This window comes from Rhinopithecus bieti, unplaced genomic scaffold (genome assembly GCF_001698545.2).
Source record: "Rhinopithecus bieti isolate Rb0 unplaced genomic scaffold, ASM169854v2 scaffold_1060, whole genome shotgun sequence".
Classification (NCBI taxonomy): domain Eukaryota; kingdom Metazoa; phylum Chordata; class Mammalia; order Primates; family Cercopithecidae; genus Rhinopithecus; species Rhinopithecus bieti.
In genome coordinates, this window is record NW_016803381.1 from 1,856,475 (window position 1) to 1,872,712 (window position 16,238).

The window sequence follows — 16,238 nt, forward strand, 5'->3', positions numbered from 1 at the left end:
GGTAATCACTCGTTCCCAATGGGTGAGATGCATTTTTCAGCAGCTGTCTTGCCTCTTAAGCATAGACATAAAGCATCTTTAATATAATACCTTCAAAATAATTACAAACTTAAGAAGACCTGAGTACATAGTTTAGAAGTATAAGTTTATCAACCCTTTCTAGAAAATCATTTTTCCCGAGGACCATCACTTCTTTTTCAAGCTCCAATTGAAAATCAGCTCCTTACCACACTGAAGTGTACTTTTTCCATTTGTCTTTGCCTTTCCCTAGAGAAACATGCTGTAATTATTCTATTCTCTTGACAGGCTTGGATAATGTAATTATGCATTTGAATTTATTGTGGATCATGCAAAGAGATAAATGGTGCACAAATTTCATCATGTATTGATTCATGCACCATTTGCCATGAAGTTGATTCAGAGAAACACAATTACTGCTGTTACACTTCATTTAAAAGTGTTTTCAACAGCATAAAGTGCTAAGTTTTAGAACTGATTGTCTTTGGAGGTACAGACCTTAAGGTATATTTTTGAAATTTTCTTGCTTTAACCAAACAATACTTACAAAAGTATTCACAATTGGCATAGTTATCTGTATTAAAATAACGATTTTGTATTGGCAAGGAGGAAACATTTTTCCACTATTATTCTTGCAGTTTTATTGTTAGGAAATAAAAATCTGTTTCTTATCTTAGTTTTGTTTATTCTACATAATTTAATGGACTAATAGGCTGTAAGAAGACTGCACATATAAATGGTGCTTCTCCAAAAATAATATATTTTCTTTCTCTGTATAATTATTAAGTATACTTTGTGATAGATAATGATATATTGTGTAATTTATTGAATACTGTGATGAAAGTGAAAAACAGAATGATTTTACGGTTACTCACCACGAATGTACACAGCCAAAAGCACACTGTGCCTGAAGAATATTTGAAGCATTGAAGGAAAATTAATTGCTGGATGATGGGGATGCTTCAGTGAAAGAGTCAATTTATCTCTTTTCTGATGAGGCTCTTGAGTAGCTGATAGAAGACACTAGGACATTCATACTTGTTGATGGATTCACAGGCATGGTGTTCTTCAGGGTGATATTAAGTTTTGACTGTATCTTTTGTTTCTTCTTTGCTTTATATATTTCTCTAGAGCAAGCAGGAGCATCCTGTATCTCCCTGTCAGCTCTTGAGAATCTCTCCTTATTAATGTTCATTTCTTCTAACTTTGGTATGCTACCACTGACAGTAGCAAACACCTTCACCAGTTTCTTCTCTGTGAGCTTTTTTGGTGTCTCGGGTATAATTTCTTCTTCCTCTACCTCAACTTCTTTACTTCTTTATTTCTCCATTTTTAACAGCACTTCATTGGAAAATCCTTCAGCCTCAATGCCAACAAGCTCATGATTATCCTCTTCATCAATGCCCAATTCTGTTTCCCAACCACTAATATCTTGTTACTTACTATTTTATCAATAGCAGAATCTTTGTTAAAGCCTTTGAATGTGTTCACGTCTTCAAAACTTTCTTCCTAATGCTGATTATGTATTGTTGTGTGACTTCTTCCCAGACTACAGCCATGTTTCAGATAAGCATTTAGAATGTTAATGCCTCCTTAGAACTATCAAAGTGTTTGGCCATGTTAGTTGCTTCAATTGCCTGCACAAATGTTTGGCATAAATAATATTCATCAAAGGCAGCTATTGCACCTTGTTGGTTGAATGTGTGAAGTTGTTTTCAGTGGCAAATCCACAACCTTTACATCAGAATGCATGCCATTGATAAGCTGTGGATGCCCCAGAGCATTGTCTATGATAAAAAGAATTTTGAATGAGAGTTATTTTGCCTACAGTATTCTCTTACCTATACAATAAAAGAGTTCAAAAATCAGTCTTTGAATAAGGCTGATGTCATCTAGGTTTTCTTTATGTTGACAGTAAGCAAGAAGCATATGCTTTTCCATGTTCTTGAATGCTCTAGAGTTCTCCAAGTGTTAGATTAGGAAAGTAACTAATTTGAACCTTGCAATATTTCTACTGAAAAGCAGCCATTACATGGGGTTTGAATGCCTTAAATTCTGCCATCCTGGACTCTTGATGAATGCATGACAGTTAAGATATACACTTCCAGAACAAGTATTTTTTCATCATTATTATTTGTCCTGGCAAATATTTCTCATTTACAATTATCCCATGCAGCTCTTTCTTAAAAGTTTTGGCACCTTCAGTATCAGCACTTGCTGCTTTACTGCTCACTTTCACATTATGAAAATCATGATGCCTTTTGAAGCTGTGGAACCACTCACGTCTTGCTATAAACATTTATGTATATGTACGACCATCAGCATGTTTCTTTAGTGTTTTGAAAAGACATCTTGTCTTAGCCTGATGCTGTCCGATATTTTGATTATTTACATAAAAAAATGCACATCAATTTATATTGGATTCTCCTAAATTTTGAATGTTGGCACAAAATTAAAAACAAAATTGCCCAAGAAAAGAATATATGGCCCACATCAAATATGTCTAGATGCAGAAAATAGACTGTGGTCTAGCAACTTGCAGTCTTTCATCCATATCACAGCATACAAAAAGTCTGTTCCAATAATCGCATTTATTTTTTCCAGTTTGTTTCTCATATGGAGCTAATTTAGGGTGATACCACTTGGAAGGCAAAGAGATAAAATAGGTGAATTGAGCTATGAAAGTTATCAATTCTTAGTTTTTTATATGTACAGAGGAAATGAATATCCATTTGCTCTTCACTTTAAATTTTTTTTTAAGCTGGTTCCTCTGGTAGAGACATATTTTAATTTAATCAAATTGAATGCAGACAGTCCTTGAATGGTCTTATGGCAACTACTTTTTATTTAAGAGAAAGTTTTCCTACTAGTGCATTAAATACCTCTCTAAGATAAGCAGATACTTTTTTAAAGGAACTGTGTTACTTTTATTAATGGTAGAATAGTAAAAGCCACGTCCACATATGGTCTGTCAATAAACAGTAGCTAATAGTGAATGTTGATTATTCTGTACTAAGTGTTAGATGCTTAAGAAAGGATAACAGCTCAGGAATCAAGGAGGAGCTTTTCTGTATTACCTCTCTCTCATACATTCAAGAGGAACACGGCAGAGGCTGTTTTAGCTAGGGCATTTGGGCTGTGAAGATAGAGGCTCTGAGTGTCACAATAAGAAGGAAGAGGGAACTCATTTTAGATTATAGGAGCTACTGAAGGTAAAAAAAAAATCATCTCTACAAAATTTAAAATGATACAGGTGTCATGCTGCAAAAGATGAAAAGAGGCATCACAGAATTCTCTAAATGTAATGAGTAAGTGGTAAGTGGTGGTCAAGTTAGGTGAAGAGGCAGTTATTAAGGCTACAGAAAACTAAACAGGCTACCAAATGTAAGGTGGTGTGAGCGTCGGCTGTAGTCCTTAGTTAACCCAGACTCCAATGCTGCCAAGAGTGGATATCATCTAACGAAGTTGGGGAGGGAATGGAAAAGCAACCCAAATATAAATTCATGCAAAATACTGTGTTTTTTTCTTTTGTGTGCTCTTGACACCTTTGCTGTAGATCAGCTGACCATGTATATGTAGATACATTTCTGAACCTTCCATTCTGTTTCATTGATCTATATGTATGCATTTATGCCAGTAACAAATTCTTTTAATTACTGTAGCTGTGTAATGTATTTTGAAACAGCAAGTATGATACCTTCAACTCTGTTCATTCTCAAGATTGCTCTGGTTGTTCAGCAGTCTTTTACAGCTTCATACAAATTTTACTATTGTGTTTTCTATTTCTGTAAAAAATGCCAAGAAGATTTGAACAGAAATTGCATTAATTTGTATATCCCTTTGGATAGTGTGGGCATTTTAACAATATTAATTCTTCTAATACATGAACATGGGTTGTCTTTCCGTTTATTAGTGATTGCTTAATTTCTTACTTACAGTTTTCACTGTACCTGCAAAATAATGAATTTGAAACCCTATCTTACACCATATACATTCAAACTTAAATAGATAAAAGATATAAACATATGATCTGAAACATATAACTTCTGGAAGAAAATATAGTGGAAACCTTCTTGAAATTAGTCTTGGGGCCGGGCACGGTGGCTCAAGCCTGTAATCCCAGCACTTTGGGAGGCCGAGACGGGCGGATCACGAGGTCAGGAGATCGAGACCATCCTGGCTAACACTGTGAAACCCCGTCTCTACTAAAAAATACAAAAAACTAGCCAGGCGAGGTGGCGGGCGCCTGTAGTCCCAGCTACTCGGGAGGCTGAGGCAGGAGAATGGCGTGAACCCGGGAGGCGGAGCTTGCAGTGAGCTGAGATCCAGCCACTGCACTCCAGCCCCGGCGACAGAGTGAGACTCCGTCTCTCAAAAAAAAAAAAAAAAAAAAAAAAAAAAAAATTAGTCTTGGGAATAACTTATTAAATTTGACACCAAAACAGAAGCAACAAAACCAAAAATAGTCAACTGTGACTACATAAAACTAAAAAGTTTCTGCACAACAAAGCAAATCATCAATAAAGTGAAAATGTGATCTACAGAGTGGAAAATAACATTTGTAAACTGTCTAAGAAGGAGTTAATATATAAAATATATGACTGTCCTATATCTGAATAGCAAAAACAAAAACATAGAAACCAAACCAAAAAACAAATAAGTAAAATGAACCAGGCACTGAGAGACCAATATGATATAATCTCACTTACTTGTGAAATCTAAACATATTAAACTCAGAAGTAGAGATAGAATGGTGGTTTCCAGAGTTTGGAAGTAATAGGATGGTGGAGAGATGTCTGGGGAAAGGGGATATGTTGGTCAGTTAGAAGGAATAAGTTTGAGATAGAAGGAATAAGTTCTGATGTTCTATTGCACAGTATGGAGACTATAGTTAATATTTTATTTCAATAGAACTAAAATGGGATTTAAAATGTCCTTATCACAAAAAAGTGATATATATTTGAGGTGATGGATATGCTAAATATCCCAATTTGATCATTTCACAATGTATACATGTATTGAAACATCACATTGTATCACATAGGAATTATTATTTGTCAACTAAAAATGAAATTTAAAAAAATGGGCAATGGAAATCAGTAGATATTTCTCCAAAGATAACATACAGATAGCCTTTTAGTATATTAAAAGGTGCTCTATACCAGGAAAATGCATATCAAAACCACAATGAGATATCGCCTCACACCGACTATATTATATATAAACACATGCACAATATACATACATGTTTCATATGATATATGACAACACGTATTGTATATGTGATAAATGTTGTCAAGGGCATGGAGAAATTGAAACCCTTATGTAGTACACTTGGTAGGAATGTAGAAAGGTGCAGTCATTAAGGAAAACCACAGGGAGCTTCCTTTAAAAGGTAAAAATAGAACTATAAATGATTCAGCAATCCTATTTTTGGATTATATAAAAAATGAAATCAGAATATCAAAGATATAGCTGTACCCCCACATTCATGGCAACGTTATTCATAATAGGCAAAATATGAAAGCAACGTAAATGTCCACCAAGAGATGAATGAACAAATATATTGTGGTATATAAATACAATGGAATATTTCTCAGCCCTAAAAAAGGAAAATCCTGACATTTGTGACAACATGTATGGACCTAGAAGACATTATATTGAGCAAAATAAGACAGTCACGGAAGAACAAATAACTGTATGATTTCACTTACATGAAGGATCTAAAACAACAACAAAAAAGTAAACTCATAGAAGCAGAGAGTAGAATGGTGGTTGACAGGAACTGGGAGTGGGAAAAAATAGAAACGTATTTTTCAATTATACATACATATATATATATTGTGTACACACACACACATTCATGTATGTGTGTGTAGTATTATACATGTATATAGCTGTATAGCTATATATAATATAAATATATTTATGTAAATATTTTCTATATATATATTAATGCAGGACAAATAAGTTCTAGAGATCTGTATAACATAGTACCTATAGTTAACAATATGGTATTGTGCACTTTAAAATGTATTAAGGAGATAGATCTCATGTTATGTGCTCTCACTAGAACAAACAGACACACACTCTCATACACCCCTACACAAAACACAAGGATATTTTTGGAGGCAATTATTATGTTTAGTATCTTAGTTGTGATGATGGTGTTATGGGTGTATGCATATGCAAAAACTCATCAAGATGTATATGAGAAGTGTTCATCAATTATACCTCAGTAAAAATAATAAATGTATGCATATTAAAAACCCTTAAATATGAGAATTATGAAGGAATTGGGACAAAGATGTGAGAATGGCAATGGCTGTTTCATCACTTTCAGTAGAAGTCATCCGAAGAATACCATGGACTGAATGAAATAAGTCACGTCTAATATCAAGTGGCTTGTAGTTGAGTATGATGTGGAGTTGACTACTAAGCACTCTGCAGTGAGGGAGCAGAACCTCTGACAATGCTGTGTTCCCCCAAAATATGTGTAAGTACGAAGTTGACATAATATAACCAAGCAGGAAGCAGCTGTTGACTATGTGAGGCTGAGGACAGTGACACTTTGAATAGCTTAGATAGCTAAGGTAAACGAAAGGAGGAAAAATTTTTCCCCATCTAGGTTTAATCCAATTATAGAAGCTAAAGTCTTCTCCTGTCTTTTCCATATGATAAAGAGTAACTGCCACTCACTTGATTTAAAGAAAATTTGACATCGTTTTGGGCTGGAATCTTTGTCTCAATTTCCTAGTAGTAATATTATTGGTAAAGACCTTAATCGTATTGCAAGTGGATTCCAGGCTAAGACTGGATACTACCATTTAGAATTTAAATATATTTGGATGGATACAGTAAGCTTGTATGAAATTTACCTAGAAAGCACCAGATTCCTCTGAAAATCTGTGAATGCATTTTGTTTTTATCAAAAAACATACTTCCACAGTTGATATGCATATACACATAGATTGTGAATAAATGGATTTTCTTTTTTTCTCAGCACCATAGCTATGGCCCAGAGATAGCGCCCTTTCTTTTTGAACATCTTCACCCACAAGTAGCATTAGTGTCGAAAGACAACATTTTATAAATTGTTTTAAAATGCTATTATAAACAAATGTCTTTAAAAAACTGATTTAAAAATCTATTGACAAAGAAAGCTCTGTGTTAAAGAACTCTCACTGTTCAAACTCGAAAGGCATAAATGTTGCAAAAGGTTACTCAATACACCCCACATTTGCTAAAACAAAGATGATTTGAGGTCAAATCAGACTTTTAAATACAAATGTTACATTGAAAGGAAGCATAAAATTTCAATTTAGTTTGGATACATAATACCATAAGTAAACGAAAATATACAGGGATGTAAGCAAGCTTTCATAGGCATATTTATATTTGTATAGAATTTTAATATAAACAAGAATATTCCAGATAATTTTAAAATTATACCTTTTCTAAAATAATTTGTGTATGAACAAATAGTCTATTCCCAGGTATTGTGCAGTTGTTTGTATATTCTATTTTCTTTCCCCACACGTATAATGTAATTAAACTTTATTTATTTATCTACTTATTTAGTATCACGCATCTAAGACAGGAGGTCAGTTTTTGGAGTATTATGGGAGAAATGGCGTAAGTAGTAAAATCTATTTCTCATACAAATATTATTTTATATTTGCTTCTAAGATAAGCAATTTCTCAGGAAGACAAATTTTTTTTCTCAAGATTCTAGACAGTCACAATGGATGTATATAAAGAACATTTATTTGCTGGGCGCGGTGACTCACACCTGTAATCCCAGCACTTTGGGAGACTGAGGCAAGCTAATCACCTGAGGTCAGGAGTTCAAGACTGGTCAACACGGTGAAACCCCGTCTCTACCAGAAATACAAATATTAGCAGGGTGTGGTGGCACATACCTGTATTCCCAGTTACTCAGGAGGCTGAGGCAGGAGATTGCATGAACTCAGGAGGCGGAGGTTGCAGTGAGCTGAGATTGTGCTACTGCGCTCCAGTCTGGGTGACAGAGCGACACTCCATCTCTAAAATAAAATAAAAATAAAAGTAAATAACATTTCTCGATTGCTCTTGGGACCTTGTTGTTTAACTTGCTGTCATTTAAGAAGTTGTCAAGTTTGAACTGGGTCCCAGAGCAGCCTCTGCAAAGCAAGATGGTTCACCTAAGATGCTCTTAGATGTGATACCCCACTCCGGCAAATATATAGATCTTTTCCTTATTGGCTCTTCCATCATGTTGCTAGATTAAACATGTTCATTTTTTAATGGCTTGTTTTTAAACTAAGACTGTGCAGTGATTCAACTACTTTATTTGACCTAGAAAAAAATGAGTTTATGAAATAAATGTCTCTATTTGGGTCTTACATTAATAGGAAAAGTTATCTTTAACCCATTGTGTATGTTTTAACTTAAGGGTATTCAGTCTCCAAATCCTAAACAAAACAACATGGCTTTTGCTTTTTTGTTTTCCAAGTGCTAAAAATCCAATATTGTCTAAAAGAAAATCATCATACAGAGATGAGTATTTGCTTTACTTTTTATTTTTATCCCAAACTCCAAAGGTTAGACATTTAAGATGGATTCTCTAAGTAAGGAAATGATGCAAAACATTAAGCACACCTGATTTAGATAATGGTTGGATATCTGAAGTTATAAACATCTCACTTCTGAGTTGGAATCACAAAATGCCACTGTAAAGAGTTTTAAAGTCTAAGATCCAGAAAGATAAAGTACTTAAGCTATATCAGCCAGTTAAATTTAGTATTAGTAAATGGATGTCAGATTCCTGGTGTCCTGGATGTTATTTTAGCTCTCTCTCTTGTTTATGTTATAATTTAACGAGGTAGCTAAGAACAAGAGTTTGCAAATTCAGAAGAACATGGTTCAATTTATTTTCTATAACACATTAACTACCTACGCATTACATAAACTTTCTGAACTTCAATCTCCAACTGTAAAACAGGGATAATATTTTCATCTGCCTTAATAGGATTAAATTTTATCATAAGTGAAATTTGTTTGACATAGTGCCTGGCATATATTATGCCATCAATAGATGTTAGTGGTTATTATTCAATGAAGCATGTTGCATTATATTATTATAAAATGTTATCAGAGTATGACAATATTGTTATTGGCTAATGCCAGCTGACTCTATGCTTGTGACTGTGTTAACTTTATGGGTAATATGATTTGGATACTGCACTCATAGTCTCTTGCTTGTTACATCTTAAAGTCAATGATACATATTTACTTGAAAAAGTCAGAAAACTCCGACGTCATATTTTCTCCCAAATCTCAGTTCCTTCGATAATATATTTTATTTCTCATCTATGCCATAATTCACCATGCTCAGCAGGTGAGTTCTTCTCCATGAAGTAATTCAAAAATTTCGCCTCCTTCAATATAATACCTATAGCATTTTCTAAAACATTCTAGCTCCATTTAGAAATATACATATAAATATATACATATACACAATTCTGTTTAGCTTTTTTATCTTTTGTTTGCCAGATACTGAAGTAAAATAAGAACTAATGAACACATGAAAGATTTTAAGTATCTGAATAAGAAGCAGAATATGTTACATTGGCCCCATTTCAACAGCTAGAACAGTCACATAGCCCCATAAAACTTTAGGGGAGGTTTGGAGCTTACTGTATGTATTCACACCGAGGTAAAGGAAATGGCCTTTGGAGATTACATTGTTTTCTCAACCACAGTAAATGTGCAGGGTACAAACACTTGACTGATTCATGTGAAAGAAACTATCAATAGTGAATGACTGTGTTTGAGCCTCATAATGCTCCAGTGAGATTGATATGTATTATCAGATTAAGAAAGTGAGACATAGTGATTTACCAAGGTCCCCCACTGAAATAAATGAAGAATCTACATTCTACATCAGAAATTGTGACCTCAAAATGACGATGGGCCTATGCATTTCACTCTCAGGTGCTGCAAGTGCTGAATGATAAGGAATTGCACCTGCATCCTTCTGCCTGTGTGAGTAGTGGAGTCCTCTGTGGAAGGCTTCGCTGAAGACTGCCTTTGAACGAAGGATATCACCTTATTTAGAGCTATAGCCAATGACTAACATGTGCAGTGAAAAACAGCTTTCCGGATGTGAAAACTGTAGCACAATTCACTGCCAAACTCTCCATGGGTCTGAGCTGAGACCTTACTTTTTGAAACTGTGTATTTACCTAGTTTCTTCTCTTGCTTGATCCTGCATCCCTCACTCCCTTACAGGTTTCTCCACAGAACACTCCCTTAGTAACTCACATGCTGATGGGTCCCTATATTACAGGTTACTTCTGAGCCAGCTGGTAGCAATAGTTTCCTGTTTCTGTTGTAACAAATTACACATTTATTATCTTATGGTTAGATATGTCCGAAATTTAACTTGTAATTTGACAAAAATCGGGTGTTGGCAGGGTTGCATTATATTTTTGTGGTTCTAGGGGAGAATCCATTTTCTTACCATTCCCAGCTTCTTCAGGTGTGGAGCCCACATTTCTTGGTTCATGGCCTGCATCTTCAAAGTCAGCAATGAAGACTAGTCTTTTTCATATTACATCCCTGTGACCACTTCTTCTTCCTCCCTCTTTCACTTTTAAGAACACTGGTGATTACATTGGACACACCTGGATAACCAAGTTACTTTGCTTGTTTTAAGGTCAGTTGATTAGTGACCTTAATTACAGTTGCAATCTCATTTCCTCCTTTCTATGGAATGCAATATATTCAAAGGTTCTGTAGATTGGAATGTGGACGTCTTTGCAGGGGGTGTGCATTGTTTTGTCTGTCACATCAACTATAGACAGTTGGGGACAGGAGTAGGAAAGAGACTCTTTAAGTACAGGGTACTGAACATGGATCATTTACTGGCAAGTAGGTAATGAGGACTCCATCACTGATAATAGGTAGAGCATTGATAGTCTCTGACCCATAGAACAGGTAGAAGATGATTCATTATCTTGTGCATAGTTTCTGCCATTTGAGGGATATAAGGCAAATATTAATTTAAAATGCTGTGGAAATGAGTGGCTATTGATAAGTGGCTTTTGCTGAGTACCATTGATGCATGTATGCAGAGATTAAAAAAGACAAACCATGGATAATTAATTAATCATCAATTTCAAGCAAATAGTGAAAGGCATAGAGCAGCCTTGCAGTAGTAAAAGATACCCTCATTTTTGTGAGCAAGAGAATTGTGCTGAAGACCAGGCTCAGGACTAAATTTTACGAGTAGCATAATTTAAAGCAGAGCATTATAATCTAGAAAAGTTATATACACTATATTCAGGCTGTTAATAAAGGAGAAATAAAACCCTATTACTTGAAAGGAGATGTTTGGGTACAGGTAGATTAAAAACTTTATCATTTCACCCCAAATCCCCTGGGCCTGCATGATCCCATGGTCTATCTTAGTCCATTTTGTGCTGCTGTAACAGAATACCACAGACTGCATAATTTATCATGAGTAAAAATTGATTGGCTCACAGTTCTGGAGGCAGAAAAATTCAATATCAAGGTGCTGGCAACTTGTAAGACTCTTCTTGCTGAATCGTCCCATGATTGAAAGTGCAAAGAGAGGGTGAGAGATCAAGAAAGGGTCAAGCTCATCCTTTTATAAGGAAACTAATCCTGCAATAAAAGCATTAATTCATTCATGAAGGCAGAACTTTCACGGCCTACTCAGCCCTTAAAGGTCCCATGTCCTAATACTGTTAAAATGGCGATTAAATTTCAACATGAGTTTTGTAGGGGACAAATATTGAAACTATAGCAGTGCCTCATTTGACCTTGTAGAGAATAGCTGCCTCTAATCCCTTGCCTGAATACTGTAAAGAGGACTCAGATGAAGCACTGGCATTACCGGACAATATTTGCATTTCCTGGCAACATACATGCCCGCTTTGCCATCAGACTAATAACTAGGGTAGTATTAGAATAATATCCTATGGCAGATGCCAGAATTGCATCTCGAAGTAATCAAAAGGCTCGGACAAGTGAATGTGTTAAAACAGATCATAGTATAATTGGAATACCCACCAGTCAAATAGTTACCTTGAGAGTGACGACAGGAGTACATATACATTATCTATGCCATATTTATTTGTACATTCAACAAATATTTACTGAATAGATGCTCTGTGCAGGTCAGAATGAATGTATAAAATAAAATAAACAGTACTCATCAGATAACATATTTGACAATTACAGAAGTTTGAGTGTTGCATATAAAGTTTTGTAATGGATATCAACTCGTTAATTGATTTTTTAAAAATATGCAATTCAACTTGTGGTTGACGTTGACAAAGAGGTATAGGAACCACCACAGTAAAAAAGATTTGATGGGTTCTCCAAAGCCTAGTCCAGAGCTATTGTTTCTGGAGGCTGTTACCAAAAGTCCATGAGAGCTGTGGAGGAAAAAGGGAGGGCGGTATTTTCTACAAAATATCAGTCTGCACATTGGAGAGGCACTGCGTTCAGTAGAAAGTGTGATGTGCAAAGAGTTTTGGCTTTAGTAGGGAAAGTTCTTGCCCTATTTCACAATCGGGTCTGTTTAAGCCAAAGGAAGGATTCAGGCTTGTTCAGTTCTGATTGGTTGAGATAATTGAGTCTTGATGATCGTGTGGCTTCCCAAGCCCAAATCCAAAGCCAGATTGTCAGATGTTTCTTCCAAATTGCAATATGTGTTTGTGTGTGTGTATGTGTGTGTGTGTGTGTGTGTGTGTGTGTGTGTATGTGTTAGAGGTGGAAGTGGAGTGGATTTTTGGCAAAGTTTTTTTTGGCTTTCCCAGAAGCTGTTCTTGCTCAATGGTATAAAACAAAATGCGTGTCAAGAGCTGCCTTTTCCAAAAGTGAAGGGCAGGGCACATGACCACTCTTCTCTCTCTTCTCTATGGCTTTTTGGTTCTGTTTTCTAAATTTGGGCATCTCTATTAACCACAGAGAGTCTATTTAGTCTGGTGGGCTTGGGGTCTTAATTGCAGTTTTATGTCACAAGGCTTTTGTTTGAATTCACAAAATGACATGAGTATCTTGGGTTTGACCTGGTGAAGGAATGAGAAGATTTTTTTTTTCTTTTTTTTGACTATGACGAATTACATAACTAAAACAGATCGAGTCTTTGTTTCATAAAAAATGAAATGAAACTGGTAACCTTTAGTGGGTTGGGTTCACTCGCATTGATGGCTTCACAAGCATAATGAGCCATACTAATATAGTTGCTCAATAATAGGAGAAATCTTGATTGCCAAGCTGTATGGAAAACATCTTGTTGTTATGACTTCCTTCTCAATTTTTCTCATAAATCTAGAACTGTTCTCAGAGGGAATAACATTTTTGTTTCTTTGCTTGTTCTTAAGTGTGACATCTAACGCCCCAGCAGTCAAATTAAAGCTTTTATTTGGATGATTAAGTGATAAAACACAGGAGTCTTCGTATGTTTCGAAACTTGGTTCTCCTTCAGGTTTGTTTTTTTTTTTTTTTTTTTTTTTTTTTTTTTTTTGCTTAGTTTCATTTGATTCTCCACATACATTTAGGTTAAGATTTAATTTCAGTGCTAAAACGCTTACAGAAATCATGGCATTGTCTTTCAATTTTGGGTGAATGCATATCTTAATATTGAATCTCTCAATACATACATATTTTATATACCTCTATTAAGGGCTTAAAAAATTTCTCTCAATATTTCATATTTTCTCTGCACAGTTGTTTCACCCTTCTTTAAATTTATTCTGATTCATTTGATTTTATGCTATTGTAAATAATACCTATTTTAGATATTTTAAATTTTATGTTCTATTTGTTACTGGAAATAACAAAACAATTTTATTTATATTCACCTCATATGCCACAAACTTACTAATTTCCTCACTGATATTAATAGTTTTTCTGTAGAATATATGTGGTTTTCTGCATTCATCCTTATGTCGCTTGAATATGATGTCACTATTTTTTTAATCAATACTTACAATTTTATTTTCTTTGTCATGCTTTCGGAAATGTACATAGGATGTTAAATAGAAGTTGAGATAGCAGGCATCTTAATATTATCTATCCTTTATCTAGGAGAGAAAACTTTTGACATTTTTCAGCTCAATTTATTATGATAGTTGCTATAATTATTTTATTTTATTTATTTATTATTTATTTTTTGAGACAGAGCCTCACTCTGTTGCCCAGGCTGGAATGCAGTGACACCATCTCAGCTCACTGCAACCTCTGCCTCCCAGGTTCAGGTGATCGATCTCATGTCTCAGTCTCCCGAGTAGCTGGGATTACAAGTGCACACCACATTGCCAGGCTACTTTTTGTATTTTTAGTAGACAAGAGGTTTTGCTATGTTGGCCAGTCTGATCTCGAACTCCTGACCTCAAGTGATCTGCCTGCCTTGGTCTCTCGAAGTGCTAGGATTACAGGTGAGAGCCACCCCACCCAGCCACTATAATTACTTTTAAACATCCTCCATTAGGCAAGGAAGATCTCTTTTATTTATAGTTTAATATGAATTATTATTTTTATTGTGAACAGACACAGAATTTGTTCAATGAAATTTCTTCCTCTTGAAATAATCATGATTTTCTACTTTATTCTATTTGATTTATATTATATATATATGTATGTGTGTGTGTGTATATATATGCACCTCTTGGTGCATCAACGTGTAAGAAATAAATATATAAAAGACAAAATATGTATATTTGTTTTAGAAATTTTATTTTCTTTGGAGAGATTGATTTGCAATTTTTCTATCCTCTGATATCCCTTTTAGGTTGTATTATTAAGGTTATGCTCATCTTATAAAATGAGTTGGGGATTCTTTCTACATTTTCCATCCTGTGGAAGAGTTATATAGATTTTATCTTTCTGTAAACTTTGCTAGTATCAATTGATGGAGTCACCTAGGCCTGGAATTTTCTGTGTGGGATATTTAAAATTACAGATTGAATTTCTTATTGAATATAGAAATAGTCCTCTGTTTTCCGTAGAACCAATTTTGGTAATTTGTTCCTTAAGGTCTTTGTTCATTTAATGTAAATGCTCAAATATAGTGTTATAAAGTACTTGATTGTATTTTAATTCTTTTTAATATGTTTATCCCTGACCCGATGTGCTCTCTTATATTCCCCACATCGATGATTATTGTTACTTTTTTCCGTTTTTTGGGCCAGTCTTAATAAAGTGTTATTAATGTTCTTAATATATTTAAAATGACTTTGGTTTAGTTGAATGTTAAATATTTGTTCTCAATTCCTTTAAACTGTTCCTTCTACTTTCTTCGAGTCCCATTTGATATTTTTTACTAGCTTATTAAAATGTAAACATTGATTTTCACCTTTTAAAATAATATATCTAACGATACTATAAAACTGTTTAAACATAGCTTTAACCGTATCGCACAGTTTTTATCATTATAGGTACTTTGTTAATATATTTTCTCCTTTTAATTTCTCATATAATTTCCGGGTAATTTAGTCATATGCAGCTTAAGAGGTGCAATGTTTTTAGTTTTCATTTTTAAAATTGTTTTTTAGCATAATTTCCGTGTGGTCCAAAAACATAGTTTTCATGATTTCTGAATTTAAAATTTGATTACTTATATTCAGAAGCCTCACATGGCTAATATGGGTTACTTACCTATGCAGAGAAAATAATATCTAACCAGGTGATACTGCAGGTGTTTTTAATATATAGTTAAGTCAAAAATGATAATTGTACTATTCAAACCTTCTGTAGTATTGGTAATATTTGTTTTCTGCCTTTCTAAATTAATCACTAAAAGCTTTATTACAATTTCCTAATGTTATTGAGGATTTGACTCTTTTTACTTTTAAATTTGTTAATTTTGCCTACTAAGCTTTGATAATATATATATATAAAACATATATTTCTCTATAAATATATACAATCTATATGAATATATAAAAGTTCTCTCTGGCGGAAGGTCACATTTACCATTCTGAATATCTTAATTTATCTCCACTAACTACTTGCCATAAAGGGCTTTGAAACAGGTTTAGACTGCAGTGGAAGCAGTTCTGCTTCTTTCCTAAAATAACCCAGTAGGCCCTACAATACTAGACTCATCAGTGGTGGAGAAAGCACCAGCTTTCTTTGACTTAGTAATTGCATAGTATATCTTTTTCCATTCCTTTACTTTTAAATTTTGGAATTCTAATATTATG